Here is a 22,497-nt window from a genome sequence, read left to right on the forward strand (position 1 = left end):
AAAAAAAAAAAGCTTTCTGGACAGGCGTTCAGAAACCTGGAACTGCAGACAAGATAAATAACGTTTTCCCTGCTGTGTCTGGGAGGGGTATGTCAGCGTTAGCCACCTGTGGCGCAGGGAAAAAAAAAAATTGTATTTACTACGTAAAGGAAAAAATCAGCATTGCATTAAAATAAAATGCTGATTAAAATCCATTTCATAGTTTTCCTAAAGGAAAAAAAAATACTTTAAAAAAAGTCAATAAAAAACGATTTTGGTAATGGAAGGAAGTGACCAGCCAGGCTTCCAACCTGCATATAAGCATAATGGAAAAAAGTACGTAACAAGACTGTTGGGAAAACAGCCAGGCTGAATTTAAGAGTGCATCTGCACGAAGGCACAAACCCCAGATTGCACAGGAAGCCCCATTTTTGGCCTGCATGGTCACCTCTGTATCTCAATATGAGCAGTCTTTGTATTCCACGTAGAGATTAAGCAATTATGTGTATTTCCCCAACATAAGTACTTCAGACAAATATATTTTCTGGCTGATGTCAGCATGGAGCAAGGCTAGCGATAAGTAGGCGTAAGCTTGAGTTTAATACATTGTCTATTTTAGCTCTCAAACTACAGCATTTTTTGTTGGTAGATTTGCCTGTTACTCCAAGCCCAAATTCAAACAATGTGGCGTTTCATGTAAAATAGACTGTTACACCCAGCCACACAGCCTGCTTGTTTCTCTCACTATGATCCCACTCTGAGTAGACTCCTTCTTTCTCCTCACAGTGGCTGTTCACTTTTGAGTTTTCACCCAAATGGCCTAGGATCTGCTGCTGGGATTCCTGTTACTGGATGCGCACTGCTTCCGCAGCCTTCTAGAAACTGCTGCCCCAGTGCAGGGTGGCAACAATAACGCTCTTACACAGCTCAGACATTTGTAACTCATAAGTCAATGGAAAACACTCCAGCCTTCTTGCCAAAATATGATGTAGTGGCCTTCTGGACTTCCTATTTCAAAACCAAAGTTCAAGGTTCATCTCGATGGTCTTCATCTTGTCAACTGTTTGCTTTGTTGTGGAAGTGAAGCATACGTAGTTAGTGAGCTGTGAGGGACAGAAAAGGAGATTGTGTTTATGATTCTGTTCACAGCTTTATCGCTATTTAGTCCACAAGGTGTTTCACAAGCAGTAGCTTGTGTGAAATAGTAAGTTGCTAATTTCCACCAGGTGCTTCTCCCTCCTTCATGCAAAAATGTTGACTGAAAGGAACAGCATATATATGCAAGAGGAGTAAGCTAGTGAATTGTTAAGTACAACAAATAAAGTAAAACCACTTCACCCCAAATATATGCATGTAAAGTGGAGAATTCAGTGCCAGTTTTATAGTTAGGGATTTAGAATCATAAAATAGTTAGGGTTGGAAAGGACCTTAAGATCATCCAGTTCCAACCCCCCTGCCATGGACAGGGACACCACACACTAAACCATCTCACCCAAGGCTCTGTCCAACCTGGCCTTGAACACCACCAGGGATGGAGCATTCACAACCTCCCTGGGCAACCCATTCCAGTGCCTCACCACCCTTACAGTAAAGAACTTCCTCCTTATATCTGATCTAAACTTCCCCTGTTTAAGTTTGAACCCATTACCCCTTGTCTTATCACTACAGTCCCTAATGAAGAGTCTCATCCCCAGCATCCTTGTAAGCCCCCTTCAGATACTGGAAGGCTGCTATGAGGTCTCCACGCAGCCTTCTCTTCTCTAGGCTGAACAGCCCCAACTTCCTCAGCCTATCTTCATACGGGAGGTGCTCTAGTCCCCTGATCATCCTCGTGGCCCTCCTCTGGACTTGTTCCAACAGTTCCATGTTCTTTTTACATAGAGGACACAATTTGACTACACCGGTTTGATTCTTAAAACAAATTTAATTGTTGAATTAAGTCAAGATTAGTGGCAGCTGCTGTGTAAAAGCCATACTAGTATGTGTGGCATATTCCCCCAGCTGGAGAAGTTCTTTCTAGGTCTCTGAAAGTTACAATGGCTACAGGTGAGTTTGAGGTAGTACTCCAGAAGCAGATTGTAGAAACTGAAAGTGAGACCTGAAGGAGGGATCCTCTGTTGCTTTGTGGAAAGGAGATCTCATCAGATCTCAGATAGTAGGCTCAGAGATGGATTCATTTTTTACTGGGGCTGAAATGGGTTGTAGTTTTGACTTTATGTTCAAAGCTACCAATAACACTGTCTCTGTCTACTACCCTTTCTTGCCTTTGTAGCTTCTCAGGTTGCTGTGAGTCTCAAAAGCAAAAGCTGCTACTTTTTTAGTGTCTGTCCTTATATGTGTTCCTCTTTTTAGGTATCTGCCAAGTATCTCCATGACTTGTGAATTATGCAGATCAACAACAGACTAGTTTTAGAAATCTCTACTTCCCCAAATATCAATATTACAAGAATATTCAACCAAAGATGGTATTTACCTGACATTTTATTTGAATTGGCTTTTCCGGCTGTTGAGCCTGCATGGTCTTTAATGTGAGATGGTGTTCTAAGAGCTCAGCCCAGTTTCAGTTCAGCTTCACTGTTGTCATACCAGGTACCTGATCACCGCTCAGCCAATACCAACATCTCTGTAACTGTACACCAGAGCTATAAACTGTAATGGTTTGAGGACACAGAAAGGCAAGATATGTCAGGATAGCCTACTAACATTAAATAATTTTTTCAGATCTGAAACACAGGAAGTAATTTCATACTATAAAATGCTGAGCTGTGTCAAGAAGCAGCAAAATTGGGCTGCTCTGACAGGGGAGGCAAGTTGGAAGATGAAGACAACACCAGTGTAGGCCTGATCTCATGGTAAACAAGGCTTGAACTTACAGTACATGCAGGCAAAAAGAGCAGATCTGGTGGTAATAACCAAGGATGACCAAGAGTCCAGATCTCCAGAGAGGTTCATAGTGAAAAGACAAGACCTGAGGTCCAGTCAGAAAGTCAAGTCTGTAAATCAGGGTCAGGATCAGTGAGGTGCAAAGCGAGGCCAGGCAGTATAATGCAGAAGGAAACCAAGGGCAAGGGCTTAAACTTCAGTGCTGCACCCATCAACAAGGTTTCTCCAAACTCTTCCTCCAATTTTAAATGTGCCACAACTACCTGACACAAGGTTACATAGCTGTGCCAGGTCGGAGGTGGCCTTGAGTACAGGCAGCCAAGCCCATACGAATGGGAAGAAGAGAGTAAAGAGACTGTAGTTGTGCTGCGAGCCATTACCGGCTGGACAAAATGGAGACAGATATGAAGCTTTTTAGCTATAGCACTATCTAAGGAGGCAATAATGACAGCCTGTACTGAGGTGAGAACTGCTGGACTGAAAGAAGGAAGTGAATAAAATCAGGTAAGGACTCATCATAAGGGAACCAAGATCACTTAATATTTTCATTACCTTTGCATAAAAATGAGAAGGGCTTTTATGAGTTTTGTTCATGAAATAAGATGGGGAAGACCAGTGTGTACATTATAAAAGTACACATTTATGTATACGTATTTATACGTGAATTTATACAATTTTTATTCTCTATAACTGAAGCAGAGAAAATTAGAAGATCCTAAATACTACAAGATCCAGGGTCATGAACATAAGGACTAACAAAACCAGTTTCTTATGATAATTAACAATAAGCATTTAGCCCAAAACTCTTGAGTCGGCATTTTTGAGCCACCAGAGTGATGCAGTTAAGAAGTAAGCAAGTAGTGCCTATGATACATAAGGCCTAGGATGAGATAAAATACTTCCAGTGAAGATACGAAAATTAAAACTGGTTTACTGTTGCATCCCACTTAGGATATCAGAGAATTACTATCACACATGCTCAAGAAGAATTAATTTGGACTTAAAGCAGAGGTCTCTGTGGAATGGAGAGCTTGTCTGAGACACATAGATTAGAAAGGTTTGATTTGTTTAACCTAGGAAAATAAGATGTGAGACAATTCTAAGCATATCAGAGATGTTAGTGGATGGAATTGACACAGAAGGAAACTAGCACAAGCAAGATACAAATCAGTTTAGGCTGAAAAACTAGAAGATTATTTCTAATCATTAGGTGTGAAAACAGCCTTCTGTTAGGAGAGTAGAGGGAGAAAAACTAATTGATTTAAAAGTAGAGCTTGGCAGATTTTTGAAAGTAGTTCCATGGCAAACTTGCCCGCAAAAGGCAGGAGGAAGGGATTTGATGACCTCTGCTATGTTCTTAAGAGGACTGTAATCAAAGGATAAAGCAAATAAACATGAAAAAGGGATTTAAAGGATAGAGAGAAGAACCAAATACAGTACTTAAGATGAGTTGAAATATGTGAATCACAACAATCAAAGAATTAACCATTTTTAGGTCAAGGTGATACATCATCGGTGATTTGGACCAAAGTCAGGAGGAAAAAGATGGCCAGGGTTGTGTTCATCCAAAGCAGCTATTAAGGAAGGATCTGGCCAGGTATTAGGGAAGGGGCAGGCAAAAGACAAGATAAAAAAATGAGATACATGATTAGGAATCAGTATCAAAGCAAGGAATAGAACTCAAGATCAAAGTAACAAAAGAGATATGAAGAAAAGTAAGAATCTAGCACTGATAGAAAGCCATTCTTGTGAGATCATCTGTTGCTGAGGTAACTGAGTATTCTCAGTTTAAAGGCTGATGCCTTATGCTAGCAGATGCAGGTAGCTGCAGGTCAGGAAGTAATTCTGTAAAATTAAAGTGGGAAAGAAAGGAAAAGTAATCGAAAGAACAGTGGGAGAATAGGATAGTCATGGGCCTAGATAATAAAGGGAGGGTAAATATGATAATTTGACAGAAAAGGCTGTGAAGAGAAGGATAACAACAAGACCAGTCACTGCATCCTGAAGAGGTCAGAGTCAAGAGCAGAGTCATTAAAGTTTGATAAACTACAAATAGCATCAGGGTGGAGCTCATTTCAGAATGGAGCTCATTTTGTTTCAAGCTCTCCATTTTGCCTTGCTCCTGTAATTAGTCAGACTATGAATCTCATGCACCTAATCTACCTACAGATATTAGGTTTTATTAACTCTTGCAAATCTAAATGCTTGTCTGTTAATATCTTGGTACTGGTACTTACACATAAGGAACATACAGGAGTAATGGTGCTGCCTGATGTTGGATTCTGTATGCCATTTCTAAATGCCACTCATTTCTTTTCTTGACTTCTAATAACTTCCTTTCAAGCTGTTGTCTTTTCTGACTCTGCTGCTATTTTAAGTGGCTTTTGTTTTAATTTTTGTTGTTTGTGGTTTTTTTTTCTGTAAGAAAAAGAAAAAATTGGAGAGCAATGGCAGTAACATTGTGTTAGCTTATGTCTTAAGCTAAGAAAGCAGAGTTACTCAGCCCGTAAGTACTTTTTACAACCAAAGGGTTTAGTTACTCTCCATAAATAATATACCTGTTGAAAAGCATTTTGTGGCTCTATTTTCAGAGAATCGGGTAGCTGCCAAAAAAGACTTACCGATTTTAATAGCTACTCATTACAAAAAACCTAGAACTTACTCTGAAATGACACGTAATCGTTTCAGTTTTAGAATGCATTTAAAAATAGTCTCTTGCATTCATTTATTTAGGAGGTCTGTTGCAAGTGACAAATTGACAAAATTGTTAAAATCACTTAATAAGAAGAGTTAACATCTACTAATTTTGCCCTGAAGTATAACTTTGTCTCTGATAGAATGGAGATGTGGATTATTTGGCTGAGTCATCTGTGTGGGTTTCAAGTTTCCCTGCCAGCCATTAATGAATTGTAAAAAATACAAAATAATAATAATAAACAAGAAGATTAAACCAGTTCTGTAGAATTACATTGACTTGCCTTCCTAAAAATGGATATTACTGCAAAACATGCAGACAGCGAGAAAAACAGATGGATGATATCTGGCAAATGAAATTTCCAGATACTGCCCCATCTGTTTCCTTCCACACATTTCAGCTGTAAGCTTTTTACATTATAGGGTTGCTTAGGTGATATTCCTGTTTGCAATGATGTCACACCCAAAGACTAGCAAAAGCAGGTTGATGCAGTAATCTGAGAGCAAGGATCTGTTCACTAGATTATTACCAATTATTACCAATATCCTCAAAAATACAGGCATTAAGTTTCCCTCTTTTATAATGGAAAAGTCTTATCTTCAAGAAATAGTTCTATAAACTCTTTGGTTTGCTTTTGAAATTGTTTTCCAGAAATAGTTAGACTAGCAGGATTAGAGTGGGAGAAAAAAAAAGAAAAAAAAATAATACCCAAACAATAAAAATGTACAGAAAATATTGTTTCACAAAGATAGTAAAAGAGATGTGCTTATAAGTACATTGGAAGCATTAGGTCATTGTCAGTTAAAATATGAGGAGTTCCTGATGATCTCCTGTAGATTTGAAGACCGTATTATTTTGTCTGATAATATCTAAATTTTTAGCTCCTCAAGTGTTATTATGTCTTCTTCACTCCCTGATGCATTTCTAAACATATTTTATTTTTCCTGAGATTTTCAGTGACTTAATTTATGAAAGGAAAATGTGTTATTAATGTTGTTACATTTTACAAAAGCAGAATTCATTAACTAGGAGGCATCATGGCCCTAAGGAGAATAACAAATGTAACCAAAAAGTACCACAGTCCAGACTCCTCCCACTGACTTCAAGGAATAGAAATGGGTGTTAGTCTAGCAACGTATTTAGAGAAATGTCTTTCATCACTTGGGTATTCATGGAGATAACTGAAATGAGTATGAAGTGTTAGAATCGGTGAAATCAGTTACATGGGTTTAAGTTACACACATGATTACATATTACTGAGTTGGCTGTACTGTGGTTTAATATGCTAAGGAAAAATCTTTCTGCATTTTTCTGGATCAAGGCTTTTAGAACTCTGTATCATGGTGTAATATAAGATGATAATTTTGGCTTAGAATAGGGAAGCTTGTAACTATGGACGCAAATTATCAAAACGGAAGAAAGGAACTAACGGAAAATGGGAGGTGGTTGTGGGGGGGGAGGAGAGAAAAAAATCTCTTAACGTACTATTGTGTTTTTCTCAGCTGATATAATCCCAAACATAAAGAGCCAAACAAGAGATCTTATTTAAAGAGTTCTTCTATGCAGTTGCCCTGTAAAGTGACAGGTACTAAGTGTATTCATACCTATTTTGATGAAAAGTCAATCTGTATACTTTGTTCATTAGGAACACCTGGAGAATATTGTAAAAGACATTGAGGGTCACATTTTTGTCAAATTACTTCTTTGTGTGTGTGGTCATTTGAAATGTAGCATGACTTTCCATTCAATAAAGAATCCTCCAGCTCTCGTCCACAGCCCTGAACCTGGGATTTTAGGAGTAGCTGCAGAGTAGATGTTTTGGGACTCACTCAAATTTTAGTTCCTATTTCTGGAGGAAAAAGTGTGATAATCTAGAAACTGGAACTACCCAAAGAATTTTGAATGCAATGCCCTCTTCAGGAGAATAGCATATCATACACGATTTAGCACATGACTTTGTGTACACCTACAAAAACATTTGTCAAAGGGTCAATTTCTGTACTGATAGAATGCTTTCCTTATAGCAGTCTTAAAATGTAAAATGAAGAGATGTTTCTAATATTTATGTGCATCCTCAAAGAAAAGTTGCTACTTGGTGACATCAGTAAATCATTTAAGGTATTATAACCTTTTCTGAAATAAATTTTAAATGGCCAGATTAACATAAGCATCTTTAATTTAAATAAATATTAAACTACCCAAATTTTATTGCTAGGTACACTGAATCACTGTTGGCTGCATGATTATTTTAGGGAAATAAAATTAGTCTGTGGCATGAGCTCTGAATGCTTTCATAATTGGTATACCTGCCCATCTGTTGTCCTGAAGAACTATGCACACAGTACAAGAGTATATCCTACCTGTTCTAGACATCCAAAATGATATCACTTCTACACAGAACCAATAAAACATAGGAAGAAACAGGTACAGGGGAAGTAATTCAGTTAATGAAACAGTTGATCTTGCTCTATAGGCAAGAACTGAATGCCTTACAGATCATCTCTCATCAAGATTTAGCTTGAAGCTTGACTAAGATAAACAAGATACATTCCTATGCTTGTCTAATATGAGGCTGGTGACTGCATGTTCAGAAGAACAGAGTCTTTCCATTCTGTTTCTCCTCCTCAGTTGAAGGCTGTAGACTTCTAAACTTGCTCCAAAATCTAGTTCTTCATAAAAGAAATTAAGGAAAAAAAAAAACAGAATAGATGTATTTTGAGCTTAATCTAAGCAAAAAACGTTCTGTGTATTTTCTACATGTTGGTTTGGTTTTTTTTTATATATGTTTTCAGGTTATTATCCCAAAGATGTTAAGATAGTGTTATTTGATTTTTTTGCCATGTACAGTTGGCTTGTATAAAGTTCATTTGCTCATGCGTTTGTTTCAGTTTTAGGCATTATCTTTATTTGTTTATAAATAGTAAGGAATGGTTTGACACATATCAGAGCAACACAATAAAAATTACTATATGCACCAAAAACTGCAGATACTTTTTACTTTGTGGCATTTATTGACATTTGTTGGATGTAATATACTTTAATAAGGGTTTTGACATCATTTCCTATACGATTCTCATTGGGAACCTGAAGACATATGAGCCGGATGAATCGACTGTTAGATGGGCTGAGAACTGGCTGCACTGCCAGGCTCAAGATGTTATAATCAATGGTTTGGCATCCAAATGGCATCCGGTAGCAAAATAACCAAATGGCATCCAGTAGCAAAATAACTGACGCACATAACGCTTAATTCATCTACCAAAACAGATTTACAGATTAAACTAGGCTAGTTGAAGCATCTGACACAAACAGCTGGTAAAGCTTCAGATCAGAAGAAGCTGGAGAAACTCAAGAACTAACAAAAGCTGGACAGCCAGCTCATCATGGCAGATCTGATACAACCTTGGCAAAAGGGTTGCATCAGGCAAGAGGCTGGACTAATGAGCCTCTGAATGTGTCACCCAAACATTTTTGTCTGTGATTTCTATGACATTTGTGTCAAGGTCATGCTTGCTGTTGCTCAAAGAATGATTGTTTCCTTTGTAATTTGTGAAAGATCTTGTAAGAATATAGGGAGACTCTCAGAAATTGAAAGAGGTAGAAGAAAAATACTTTTCCTTGACAGATTATAGTTAATGTATTGCAAACCATTCCCTTTATAAGTAATTTTCAAACTTGTATTTTATATCTTCTTATCCAATTACTGCATTTGTAAGAGACTTGTTTTTACAAATGGATAATGAGGTATTGACATAAACTGTTTGCTGTGTTTGGAATATTAAACTCAATGCAATCTTAAAATACATATGAAATTATATTAAAACCATGCATTATGCTTTAATAACATTCAATATAACACTAAAATGACTATTAAATGTGTACATATAAATATACTTCTAACACTTACTATACATGGTTTTAATTTTCTGCTGATAAACATACATATACTGCTATTTGCTGTATGTTAAATACTACTTTTTAATGAAAGTCACATCCATTAATGTAAATGAATTATATATGTCTTTTATAAACACATGCATGCTATTAAAAGTTTTAGTAATATCATTGGTGTAAGGTTTAGCCAAGTGGAATTGGAAAAAAATTTAGAAGTTTGAAAATTATCTGTAATTCCAAATTTTAGGAAGCTGATAAATTAGTACAGGCAACTGTCTTCTAGCTCCATATGTTGATTTTCTTCTATAAACTGAACAAAATCTCACTTGGGACTCATCAAGATTATTGCATATGAAATAGTATAAAGCCTCCCAGTAAAAACATAAACTATATTCTATCTTAAATCTCTAAGAGAAAATTGCTGATTCCTTACTGCTATGGTAGAAGGTATTGAAGTGTTATTTAGGATATCCTATTCTACAGTATATGCATACATACAGAATGAAACAACACTGTCAGGTCAGTTCAGCTTCCTAATCTCCTGGTTGACATAAAATGGGTTTACACTCCAAAATGAACGAGCACAGTTCATTACCAGGGCAGCTGGGAACTACCAGTATGCATCCTGCCACATACTAAGAATGTGGCTGCCTGGACTAAGGGCCAGCTCTGACATGGTGAAGGGCTTGAGGTGAGCTATGAGAAGCCTCTTTAGGGAGACTTCCCCCACTTCTGTGACCAGGACTTAAGCTCAAGCTGTCATCCTGGTTCTATGCTTGAGTCATGCTGCAGGTACGGTTGTGCATACCTCCCTGATTCTGACCCTGACCCACAGTCTTGGCTTTCTGGCCTGGAGCCGGACTTGGCACTATAGACTTGTGTGGTAATCACTGGACTATGTCCAACCATGGCTACCATCCCCAGACCTCATCTGCTTTCCTTGTTCAGGTATTTGTTTCTTGTCAAGTCAGGCTGCTGCCCTCTCTGCCTTAGTGTTGTCCTCAGCCTTAAGCTTGCCTCTTCTTTCAGAGCAGCTGCTCCTGAGCACTGATAGGATAGCATGCATAATGAATCAAACTGCATACAGCAGGAAGGTGACCCGGATAGGCTCAGAGCATTGTGGTTCCTCAAGGATGCCCCTGGAAGCTTTGTATCCTCAAATTAGGGATTAGGGGTAGGACACAACCCCCCTCCATGGATGGAAGGCCCATATTGTCAAGATGCAGGGGATGATGAGGCAGTCCTTGAATCACAGTGCTCTCCTACCATCACATCATGCGGGAATGGATGTGGATCCCTGGTCCAAAGGACTTGAATCATAAACAACATAGATACAAACCCATTTAAATTATTCAGCATAGAGAGTGTTTGACAATGTGATAACTGAAGGCAATACAAAATATAGCTGTAATGAGAGACAATCTTTACCTTGTAGACCTTATGAATGAAGACAGATAAGATAAGGAAGAGGTGGGAAAAAGAAAAAAAAAAAATCTAACCCTGAATTTTGACAAAGCAGATTTTTAACAGCTGAGATCTTTGATGGATATTTAAACATATGTATTTGCCACCATAGTAATTTATTGCAAAATATATTGTTTGAATTTGCCAAATGCTATCAATAGTGTGCTGCAGTCATCTAGTGCGGTCCAGGCTAGCTTTAACCCTCAGCAAGAGTTGTTCAGGCAGCCTAAACATTATTGAAAGTCTCAAAATATTTTTTTTCTTTGAAGGTCTGCTTCCTGGAGATGAGTGATTTCCTGTGAATATCAGCTTCATTTTGAAACTAAATGTTTATTTAAATATATATACTTATTTATATATTTCTCAATTGCAGAGAAAAACATGATCTAGGTGCTTGGTTTAAAATAATTTAAAAAACAGTAAATAAAACAACATAAAAAATATTAGATTCTTAGAAATTTGGAATTTGGTCATGAATGCTGGGTGCATATAGTTGTCAATGCTAAGTTAAGCGTATCGTTTTTTTCTATCAAAATATATTTGGGTTAGGATTTGGATTCTTCAAGCAGATTCCTGTTAAAAAAAGTTTGTTCTCACCTGTGCTTAAAAAAAAAAAAAATTGAGTAGGATCAGAAATTTGCTGGTAAGACAGTCAACTTAACTTCTCTCTCCCTTGTGCAGTAACCAGGAGAGCTTCTCCCAGCCCATGCAGCACCATCACCACCATATGACCCAAGGTCATAGGCCTGCATTGTGTCAGAGCTAGCCTTGAGTACAGGCAGCCTACTGTCTAGGAAGTTGTGTGGCAGGTTACACTCAGAGCCTCGATAAGGACTGAGAAAAGATAATACCTTTTTCTATGGAGTCTAGCTGTGTATCAGTACGATTAACTACTTTCAGGATTTCCTTAGTGTGATTTGACATTGAAATTTTTGGGGGGCTTTGTGTGTAGGGCTGTTACAGTACTGAATAAAAGCTCTTGGTCTGTACTGAAATGTCATGGCAGAAATCGCAGAGTTTTGCGAAAGGTAGCAAAAAAATCCTTTTTTATTAACTGCCACTGGCACAGGTTACCCAGAGAATTTGTGGCTGCCCCATCCCTGGCAGTGTTCAAGGTCAAGTTGGTTAGGGCTTTGAGCAACCTAGTCTAGTGGAAGATGCCCCTGCCCATTGCAGGGGGCTTGAAACTAGATGACCTGTAAGGTCCCTTCCAACCCAAACCATCTGTGATTCTATGATATGTCACCTGAAATCACCAGGCCTTTTTCAGTTTATAACTATGGGATCCAGGTTGATAAAACGAAAGAAAATCAGAGTGAAATTAGCACTGTTAAAAATAAAGAAAATTTGGCTTTGTTTTATCCCTGTAGTACATATGAACCTGATTCTGAAAACCTGATTTTCTTAGGAGAATCATCATCAACAATGGTAAAGGTTATAATCAGTATGAGTAAAACAATGATTTTTATTTTTTTTTGCCTCACCTCATAAACGGGAAAGAAAAAATGTGTTTTAGAAAGTACAAGTATGAAAGTTTAGGCTTCTGAGTAGCAAGCAAGGATTACATTGGCAAGATTTTTAGGCATTTATATCTGAAAAGTAAATGGAATTTAATTACTTTGACAAACCAGCGTAGTTTTTAAGATTCATTGCTCAAGAAGAAAAATTAATATGCTTAATAAGTGATCATTCTTGTTCCAGCCCAGTAGTTCCAAACTTTTAAGTGCTCTTTCTTAATTCTAGTTGGCATATTAAGCATGGAATTATATAATTTTCAATATAACTTTTGAGCTATAGTAGATTATTTAGGAAATGTGTTGCAGTTCTACTCTGAGCAAAAACTGCTTCATCTTCTCTGCTACAAGGTATTAGTCTTCTCTTAGGTTCAGCTGTGTTTTCAAGCAATACGAGTTCCCTGGTTTTTAGGTCGCGTTTTGCTTCAGTTTCTGTCATGTCAAACTCCTAGCTCACCTTCCATTGTGACACAGCCTATTGTTTGTTTGTGCTCTCTGGCAGTTTGTATTAGAAAGCTGGTGCATTTTACAACAACTGTAACACAGAAATCCATATATACATTTACAGTATTATCCTGGAACTGCTCCAATGGATGTCCTAACAAAACTAGTTTTGAGGACTTGCAGCTTCATTCACACCCATACTTAATTTCTGGGGCATTTTTGAATGTCATAGCTGGTATTCACAATCCTGGTTGAAAGGAATTCAAGCATTAATGTTTACTGGTAGTGTGATTTCATCTTCCAAATTCAGGGTTGATCGAGAATCAGCAAGCTACTGATTTCAATATCCAAGTCCCTCTTCCAGGACTTAACACTAGGTCTGGTTATTTCTGGCCCTCAGTTTGAAACCTAAGACGACATTATCATGTTCCAATGGGAAAACATGTCCAGCTGTTCTCAGCTTTAGACAAATACACATTCTTTCCAACATCCAGAGAAAAATAAAACCATGAGTAGTATAAGTAATTGAAAGAAGAGACAGATGCTCACTACATTTTATGGTCTCTTAGTCACATCCCATCAGCATTAGACACATCGGCCACATTTATGATGCCCAAAATTTTTGAAATAGCAAACAGACACCCCACTGTATTGATACTGTGTGACAATTCTTACCATCATTGGCAGCATTGAAACTTATTTGCCACTGCTGAATGTTTAAAGTATTAAGGTCCACCAGGGCTGTACCAAATTTGATCAGTTTAAGAAACGCTACGTGAGAAATTTGCTCCTAATAGGAGAAGATTAGAAATGATGATAGTGTCTCTTATTTGTATGTGTCCTATTTGAGAGCTACCCTAAGAAAAAAAATCAGTAATACCTCACAATGAAATACTTATTAATAGAGGTAGAACTGAGATATTGCAAGTATTAGGAAATTATTTATGTTGTTTAATCATGCAGTGATATGTGTGCTATGCATAATTCAGGATGCTTTTTTACATAACAAATAATGAACTAGGTATTTTACACACATAGCCACAAGAAATGTTCCCCGTAATCAAACCACTATGTCAACTCTCTTTACATTTAATGGGCTGGTTCACTTATAATATAAAGCAGTATCCCTTTTTATGGGTATATGCATAGCATAAAGGATCTTGATAATGAAGGAAGTGTTGGCCAAATGTGAGTTTCAGCAGAGGGACTCACTGTAGTGACACACTGTTATTTCCATTCTCATTACTAACTTCTACTGCTAACCTCCCTGCCCTGCTCAGATTCAGAACTTATTCAGCTCCTTTCTATGAATTTGGAATCAGAAGCTGGATGTTGTAGATACCCAGCCCCCTCATGAGTCTTAATTATTTTATCATCTTATGGACTGGCCCTAAGAAGTGAAAAGTCATGTGTTTGTGACTCAAAGAGAATTGTTCATGAGGGTCTGCAATTTGGCAAGAAGTACTCAATAATTCTGTGTTTAAAATGTGAATAACTTCTTTATATACACTCTTAGAAGTAACAATAAGTCTGTTGTGTTGCTATTTCAGTATGTTGTAACACAGCCAGCGCACCAGCTGTTCTTGTTTACAACAGGAGAAAACCCTTCATCATAAAAGCTTATGTTTAAACAAAAAGCATGTCATATATTCTGTTCATGCTATAGGTTTGTAATTCTTATAAACAATTATATGAGCTAACCATACTGTTTGATGATCACTCATATCTAATTAGCCTTGATCTTTCATCTTATATTCTCCATATAAAATATGTATATGTATATGAAGAATATATATACATCCATGCACTGATATAACTTAGGACATGTTCATTATTATGCTTGTTCTACTAAACAGGCAGTAAGGTGTTAATATCCCTATGTAGTATCGATGGCTTTGGTTTAATTAACCTAGTTAATTTGCATTCTCTTCTGTTTTCTCAAAAGCAGCCTATTTTTCAGTCTAAAAGACTGTGTCAACATATGCAATATGTAGAGTGCCCTTCTATTTATGCAATACTGATAATAAGCCACTGCACAATTCCTCTTAAGTTCTCAGTAATGAAGTGCTGGCATGTGTCTGATTTTTCTCCACATGGTTTTAACGAAGAGCTTTTCAGTTTTACTAGTACATAATTAGAATATATGCATAAATCCCACTCTATTGCTCCAATGTAATTAAAGATCTTTCTTCAAGAAGAAAATTATAAAGCTTTTTTAAGCAAAATTGCTGAAACCTGAAATCCTTGACTAAATGCAATTTTATGCATTAATCAATCTTCTGAGATAGTTATGAAAATTAATAATGGTCTGCTTAGGAGAAACCATCTTAGTTGTTTAATGTGGGAGAGGAGTTTCTCAACATTGTCCTCTGCACAATTTTTATAACAGGGCTAAGAAAAGCAGAATGTTCAGGCATTCTGCTCATGTAGAAGAAGCAAAACCCCTTTATGATAATCAGCTTAAATAAATATCTTAACAGGTACCCTGGTAAAGTATAAAGCAGAAGACTCACTCTTACTCAAAAAAATAAGCATTATAGGGCTATACAAGTAATACTAATTTATTTAAATTTTACCTTCCTTGCCCAGGGTCCACCCAGCAGAGGCAATTAACAGATACAGCACTTTACATAGCAATTTCTGGGCTTCTTTTATTTCCTGGGATGGTTGGAAACTTCCTGGAATTTGTCTAAGAATTTTGGGGTGCCTACTGCAGCTGAAAAAGTGTGGGTACTTGAGGCTTTGCTTCTAGCAAACTTCGTTTGTAAAAATGTCTGCTAATCTTTCCTGCTCAAAATATGCTTAGACCTTTTGTCTGGAGCTCACTCCTGATTACAGAGTGTCAAACACCCACTGAGCTAGTGTTGGCAAAAGGTCTATATAACTACCACACTACAGTGCAGTAAGTAGTAGCAAATAGGCACGGTACTCTGTGCATAAGAGTGATGGAGTGATGGAAATGAGCTGGAAGGCTACTCAAAACAACATGGGTCTGCTCAATAAGCTTGGGCATACGCCACAAGGCACAGTCCCTAGCATCTGCTGGAACAACTGGTGGCACAGCAGAGGCCTTGACTCAGAGAGTCTGAAGGGCAGATGTGGCCATCCAGGTCTAGGGCTAAAGGAAGGTTCTGATGCCTCTCCCTGGGCTGGGGCAGGAGAATATGGTGTCGTTGCCTGCAGGAGGTATGTTCTGGCTGAGGACCTGCTTCTTGTAATTGGATGTTGTCACTTCCCAAAGAAAGTGTTGTGGTTTTTTTTTTTAAGATTAAAAGATAAGAAAAGGAAGTAAAATATGTTGGTTTTTAATTGAGTTCTTGAATAAATATCATTGCTGAAAGGGAAAACCAGAAGGGATAAACCACCTATGAAGCTCGATATGTTTCTAATCTAGAAAGCAGAGCAGTTTTATAGTAAGGGACAACAGAGGTCTATTGAGATGTTTTCTGCACCTTTTGTTTGTGTATTCTGATTTAACCCCCTGTAAAATTTTCTATTATTTTGATTTAATTACGGCATGCTGTCTATTCTAATCTGGAGAAGTGTTGATACTTAATGTCTGTTGGAAAATACAGCCAAGTTTATCACCTCAGAGCATTTGTTTACCTATGAAAGCAAAGGACAATGATACAGGCAGTTCTTTCTTTTTTCGTATATACTTACAATGATGGATGTCTGTGCTCTGAGGCTGTTACTTCAATATTTATCTACATATATGAACTTTGTATCAAAAAATCAAATGTAAGGGACTATGAGGAAAGTCACAGGACTAGACCAATGTTTCACCTAATCATCCTTCAAGGTCTAAACTGTGTCTCACTAAAAATGAGAGTAAAATACTTTGTTTTCAAATGACTGTAAGACCCCCAGCACTAAGTCACATCCCCTGTTAACTGCAACTACTCCTAAATTTCCACAGAACACTAAATGAAATGCACAGATGACAGTAATGCCATACATATAAATTACACCTATATCTTATATATAGGATTCTTTGAAGACCATACCTCTAATGAAAACATATAAGTAGTGAAGAAATTCTTTCTCTAAAGAATGACTTCTTGAATACAGAGGCTATAGATGAGAACTGAAGGAGCAGAACTTGCTGATGAAACAATACAGATAGGCCTGTGAGACTACAAACACAGTAAATTGCAGCTCTGATGGAGACACATTTTCTTTCCTGAAGGCAAAGTAAAAAACCTATTATGCTGTGGAACATATGTATGAAAATATCCATGGTTTTCATGTTGCACATCTCAGTTATTTCTAAAGAACATAATAATTTTATGTGCTGCATAAGGAATTGTTGATATCTGCTAGTCTTTATTATCATGACAGTATTTTTCTCCACAATGGTCTCAACTTGAACTGTAGCCATCAAATTCACCTTGTATCTGTCTATATGCTTTATTGCTTTCCTATCCCTCACCCTAAGTGGCAGATCACTTCATCTGGATGCTACATTTCCAATTAGTCACCTTGTGATCTTCACGGTTCATTTCATAAGGAAATGGAGGAGGATGTTAGTATCTATCTACTGTTCACTACCTACATCACTGAATTTTTTTAGATATGACAGACTTTAGTAGTCTTTTTGTGTGCTATTAATATATGGGTTGCTGGATTAAAGGGCAGTGTGATGGGCTTGATAGTTCTTTTACCATATCATCTAAAATTAGAATATGAATTTATACTTACTTCTTTAAAGCTGTCATTTAAATTTAGCAGAACAAGAACAAAACTGAGTTAACTAGTCACAATGGTAGAAGGCACAAGTTGAACATGAAATTTGTGTTATTTTATTAGTCCAGTAAAAGAATTATACCATTGAATCACTGTATAAGTACAGTTTCTGCATGAACTGCATGACACTTGGCATATTCCCCACAATTTGAGATCCTTTTCTAGTTCTGTGAAATGGGTGCATCTCTACAGAATGGAATATTCCAAGAACCATTTAAAAAGTAAACCTGAAAAGATTTACATCTTTTTTCAAAGATTTAACTACTACTTATGATTTGCTGTTGTAATCTTAATTTAGCTCCATTATGCATCATAACGATAGTCATTTACCACTTAATTGCATATTTTCACCCCCATCTTATCCCATGCTCAAGGGGTGATCTCCATGTAAGAAACAGTTACTCAGAATCTCTTTTTCATCTTCATTCTTCATACAAAAAAGAGAGCACATCATCAAAACCACACCTGAACACAGAATCAAGTTTCTACTATCCATAGGCTATAATTTAAGAAATGTAAACATCCAACTTTCCAAATCACTGAGAGCAAGCTAATTCTAAATAAATTCAGTTTAAAATCTTGCCTTATTTCCTTAAAAAATGAATCTTTTTCAGCTATAACATTTAACAATAGGGTTATTTTTATTTACATATATTTACATATCTGAACCAAAGCACAGATTACCAGCAAAAATGCCAAAAATGTCAATGAACTTGAATGCCAAATTTAATCAGTATTTAGTGAGAGCACAGGTTCTACTATGTGTATGAAAGGGACCTAAATGGGTAGCTCAGAAAATTTCTCTGCTGCTCAGAGGAATCCCATTTGTATAATACATGAAAAACCATGGTGCAGCTTGCCAATCTGTAACTTACTATTTCAGTCAGAGACAAAACACATTTCTCCATTAGCTACAAGACTACATTGTCTAGTTTTGAGATCCTCAGACATCTTAGATCCATAACACTACACATTCATAGATAACATGATTTCAGTGAACTAGCTGATGGGAAGAAATACACCTCTATACAACTAGGCATACACCATAATGAATGTGTACAAATGGCCTGAATTAAGGTCAATGCCTACTTCTGGTGTTTGCATCTTTTCTGAGCTTGATTTGAAGACCATATACTCTCTGTCTTGCTATTGCAAGAAATAGCAATAATCTTAGCATATAGCAACTTTGAGAAACTCATATTAGGTTTCACAGTTCTAGTTACATATGGAGATTTTTATGGCACATCTTAGGAAATATTCTCTGTAAATATGTAACAAAGCTCTCCATACTGCGACATCCTGTGCTTGAACCCTTGATGTTTCCATTTTCCTTGCTGTATCTCTGCCTGTTCTTATTTTCTCTTACTCACACCATACAGATGTATACTTTTTACAGTCCTCTTTCCTACCATTTTTCTTATCTCTCCACTATTAGATTAATTCATTTCATATCCCTTAGGCTTTGAATAGCTCCTTCTCTGAAAAGAATGGTCCACTACAAGTTCTGGCCAATGATCAAGGTCTCTCAAGGAACTTTCCAGTACTGATCTGCTCAGTGTTAACCACGCTATTCTTTCCTTTTTGTTTTAAATTGGTATCACTCTAATTGATTTCTGTCTAGATTAGACTTTATCTCCTTATGAAAGGGATCTTATTTGTCATGTACTTCGGAAGTGCCACACACATTTACAGTCATATACTTATGTATATCTGCATGCATGAACAGAATTTGTAATAACTATCTAAAGAGTTATCAGAGTAATGTCATGGTTTAAACCCAGTCAGGCAGCTCATTCACTCACTCCCCCCCTTCTCTCCCTCCCCCTACTCCCGGAGGGACGGAGAGAAGAATCAAAAAGAATGCAACTCCCACGGGTTGAGGTAAGAACAGTTTAGTAACTAAGGTATAACACAAATCACTACTGCTACCACCAATAGTAACAATGATAAAGGAAATAACAAGGGAAGAGAATATGACATCTCACCACCCGCCTACCGATAACTCCCCCCACCTGGCCTGACCAAGCACCAACCTATGCCTCCTCCAACCCCACACTCCCAGCCCTTCCGAGTAACTCTCAGTTACATCCTGGGCATGACGTGCTGTGGTATGGAATACTTCTTTGGTCAGTTTGGGTCAGGTGTCCTGTCTCTGCTTCCTCCTGGCTTTCCCTCCTCCCTGGCAGAGCATGAGGCTCAGAAAGTCCTTAGTCAGACTAAAACATCATTGTTATCAGCTCTGTTCCCAGGCCGAAAATCAAAACACTGCACTGCACCAGCTACTAGGAGAAAAAATGACTGGTACTGCTGAACCCAGGACAGTAATATTCACAGAGCAAGCAACAATACAGAAGACCTAACACAAGCATACAAACAAATGTAAGTGAACATGAAGAAGCCTTTCCACAAACATTCAATCAACTAATAACATCATTATCTATCATTATGTGCTTTCCTTCTCTGCTTTCCAAATCTGTACAGTTGGCAGAAGCACCTGGAGAAGATGAATTTTGGTAAGAAAGCTGAGTATTCTTAAGAAGCATCAGTTACAAGTGTGAAAAAAAGTTGCAATGTTTGTATTAGAGAGGCACAGTACCAAAACTGAAATCCATGTTTCACTACAAAAAAATTACTCATCTCAGTCAGCATTAACGTGCACAAGACAAAGGCTGGATGGATAGTCTGTGATATTTTTTCTGGATATGCCTGTCAAACTGAACATTTTTGTTTCAGGTTTTGTTTTGTGGTTTTTTTTCCAGTTTGTACTGCCATCTATGTTCTAGTTTAGAATCATTCAGACAGTACTGAAAGCTAGACTAATTCCATAAAACAGGACCAAAATAATACCAAAAAGGACACTGGTGTGAGCTTGTGCTAGAGAGTGGGGTAGCCAGAATGTACCTGAATTGTACAATATGGACATTCAGTAGCCACCTGCATTCCTGATTGCTCCACCGTACAGCTTCATGGTTCTGCTCTCTCTTTCCCTAACTGAAATATTCATGATTTTGGACCCAGGTTTTCTCGTAAGCTTACTGCACTGACATGAAAAGACTGAAAACACCCTTTAGTTGTAAGATGATTCCATTGTGGGAAATAATATCAGTTCATATCCTCTAAGCAGGCATTTATTATAAAGAAAATGTCTTAAAGCATGCAAGTGCTGTGTTTGCCCAAGCTAGCTTCATGACTAAGAATGGTGACTACTTAAGGTACCTTTTTAGTGGAGATCTCCCTTGTGAATGAGCATGCTAATATAATATACACGATATGCTACTTGCTACCCCAACACTTGAACCAAACCCATGTCCCACAGTGCAAGTGAGATTGTAACAAGAGGTAGGATTAACAATTATATAAAAAGATCTCTAAATACTTTGCTATGTAACATGGAAGCATACAAGGTTGAGAAACTATTTTGGTGACCTGCTTTTCATTGCTGTTCTGAAACACTGTCCTTGGAGTGCATAACCTATTTTGAAGAAAGCATGGCCAACTCAAGCAGCAGCTCTGAAGACCTCTTTCCTTCAGGCATAAGCAGCTGCAATATGAAATCTTACTGACCAAGAAAGATGTCTTTTCCAAGCTTTTCCACCCACTCATCCTGAAATTCAGCCCTGTCAAACTTCTGAGTCACAGTGACAGCCTGCTGCTTTACAAGGAGAAAATGTTAATCCCGATTTAGGTACCGAAATAGATACAGGTGAATAGGTGATGAAGACAATGATAATCATACTTACAGGCCTACCATAAATCAAGAAGTTTTTCCCTAAGACAAGACATAAGGTTTAATTAAACTTACAATGTTGGATTACATGGGTAAGGAGCATCTGTAGAAAGAATGTCTAGCAGAAGTACATGGGAAAGGTGAAGAACTGGACTACCCTTCATCTGAGTTCAGTTCTCATTTCTTGCCTTTACTGTTTATTTCTGATGGCCTGGAAGTAGTACAATAAATATGGAATTCGCTGCAGTCATCTAGACAGCAGTTATTAATGTAATAATAGAATCAGATTTGATATATTTTCCTTTGCTCATTATTTACATCAATGAAACAGACAGTAGATGTACAGTGGTGTAACTAAGAGGATAATTTGTCCAACTGACTGCAAAATCAAAGCTGCAGGTAATACATAGAATGAAAAATCCATTCCCAGTAGACAAAAAAGAATGATAGACTCCCAGATTGCCAAGCCTCTGTCTGTCTTCTCTTGTTAAACTGTAAACCTTTCATAAAGAAGCTGTCTCCTGCTGTCTGATTTTAAAACATTTAATCCAAAGGTGGCTGCTAGGATCTCTAAACAGGATTACAAATAAATAATAATAAATATTGTACAATGATAATATCTGTTGTCCTGAGCTGTATGTCAAGGATTAATAATGATATTTCATTGAAACAGATAATCCCAGCAGTCTACCAAGCTTGGAAGATCTAACATAAATATTTTATTAAAATTCAGATGTTTCTTGAAACTTACAGACTTACTTGCATTTGTATTTGGTACTAAATAAGGAAGCAGTGAATTTAAAATACCTAAAAGGTACTTTTTGAAATAGATTTTACATTAATTTTGAGGTTCTCTTGTGTAACTGAAAGAATATTTTTAACTGTTGTTTATTTTGTCTGACTTCCAGATATGATGTGTCTTACAGGTAAGAGATCTGAAAATGAGACTCTTTCCATTGTTGTCAGAGGGCCTCAGATAAAACTGGACAGCTCCTCTGTAACCATGAACAGGCAAATTAAATGGTTCTATATCAAGTGTTATATCTCTGTTCCTAAATTTTCTTACAATTCCCTTGAGATAGCTGCATGAAACCCTGACTAATTTACAAGGAAAACCAGGCAAACTTAGAATACAAATAAACATAACAACA

The sequence above is a fragment of the Pezoporus wallicus genome, unplaced genomic scaffold (genome assembly GCF_028554395.1).
Source record: "Pezoporus wallicus isolate ANWC-B61680 ecotype Strahan unplaced genomic scaffold, APGP_CSIRO_Pwel_v1 contig_3817, whole genome shotgun sequence".
In the NCBI taxonomy this organism is placed as follows: domain Eukaryota; kingdom Metazoa; phylum Chordata; class Aves; order Psittaciformes; family Psittacidae; genus Pezoporus; species Pezoporus wallicus.